The sequence below is a fragment of the Schistocerca serialis genome, chromosome 2 (genome assembly GCF_023864345.2).
Source record: "Schistocerca serialis cubense isolate TAMUIC-IGC-003099 chromosome 2, iqSchSeri2.2, whole genome shotgun sequence".
NCBI lineage: Eukaryota > Metazoa > Arthropoda > Insecta > Orthoptera > Acrididae > Schistocerca > Schistocerca serialis.
This window is the reverse complement of record NC_064639.1, coordinates 444,404,693-444,406,622: the sequence shown is the minus strand read 5'-3', so window position 1 is coordinate 444,406,622 and position 1,930 is coordinate 444,404,693.

Below are 1,930 nucleotides of genomic sequence, written 5' to 3'. Positions count from 1 at the left end.
CAAACAATGTATTTACCTTGATATCATCATATACAAATATAGCAGTTCATGACAAATTACAAATCTCCGCCATCTCTCTCCCCACATCCACCACTGCTGGCGGCTCACCTCCAACTGCGCAACGCTACGCGCTGTTCACATCCAGCTGCCTAACACTACAATGGCGAGTATTACAACAATGCAAAGCAGCCACAGACTGCACACAGCACAGCCAGTGATTTTCATACAGAGGTGGCGTTACCAATAAAAAACCTAAACAGCCTACTTACATATGAAATGCACAGAACCATTTATAATTCGCCCTTGCAGAGTGCTATACGTGTCAGAGGCCGGAAGCGTTTCGATGCAGCATCGCTCCTTTATCTCCCGATAACAGCAGCAGGTCGTAGACGATAGTTACAGCCAAATGCTACTGGGCGTTGTGGAAGGCCCTCTCAGGCGGATTAAAATGATCCTCGCTACCTTCTGTTATTATTATTATTATTATTATTATTATTGCTGAAGCGGAGTGTAGCGGACTCTTAGTGACGCCTCTTGCTTAAATCACGTCTGCAAAAGGTACGTTATTAAAAGATACATGTAATATGCTTTCGCAGTGGCGTCTCAGGCGTTGGGTAGTGTGACGCCGCTCGTGGCGCGCAGGGTTCTCAGAGTTGATAAATTCTTCATATTCTTTGAATAGCAGATGTGGATGCCACATGATGGATCAGTGTGAGCACCTGCACTGAACAACTATCCTATACTTAAAACACCAGTGGAAGCGCTGTGTCTTACGAACGCCTAAGCGTAACTGAAAGCAAGCTTTATCATTCCTAGAACCACGTGAGTAGAGAAACGAATACTCGTTTCTCACTGGTTGAAATAAGCAAAATAACCCCACAAGCCACCTAATTATGTGTGGGGGAGGATACTTTCTGTACTACTATCTGAACCTTCCAACCATGTTCCACTCTCGAATAGTGCGTGGGAAGAATGACTGTCGGTAAGCCTCTGTAGTGGATCTAATTTCTCGAATATTCTCCTCGTGGTCAGTATGCGAGATGTATGTTGGGGAAGTAATATGATGTCCAACTCCTCCTGAAAAGTCCTGTCCCGAAATTTCAATAGTAAATCTCTCCGTGATGCACAACGCCTCTCTTGTAACGTCTGCCAGCGGAGTTTGTTTAGCATCACCGTAACGCTCTCTCACCAGCAAAACGATCCCGTGACGAAACTCACCGCTCTTCGCTGGATCTTGTCTATCTCCTTTATCAGTCCTACCTGATAGGAATCCCCGTTGTTGTTGCGGTCTTCAGTCCAGAGTCTGGTTTGAAGCAGCTCTCCATGCTGCTCTATCCTGTGCAAGCTTCTTCATCTCCCATTTCCTACTACAACCTACATCCTCCTGAATCTGTTTAGTGTATTCTTCTCTTGGTCTCCCTCTACGATTTTTACCCTCCACGCTGCCCTACAATACTAAATTGGTGATGTCTTCATGTCTCAGAACATGTCCTACCAAGCGATCCCTTCTTCTAGTCAAGTTGTGCCACAAATTTCTCTTCTCCCCAATTCTCTTCAATACCTCCTCATTAGTTACGTGCTCTACCCATCTAATCTTCAGCACTCTTCAGTAGCACCATATTCTGAAAGCTTCTATTCTCTTCTTTTCCAAACTGTTTATCGTCCACCTTTCACTTCCATACATGGCTACACTCCATACAAATACTTTGAGAAACGACTTCCTGACACTTAAATCTATATTCGATGTTAACAAATTTCTCTTCTTCAGAAACGCTTGCCACTCCCAGTCTACATTTTATATCCTCTCTACTTCGACCATCATCAGTTAGTTTGCTCCCCAAATAGAAAAACTCATTTACTACTTTAAACGTCTCATTTCCCAATCTAATTCCCTCATCATCACCCGATTTAATTCGACTGCATTCCATTA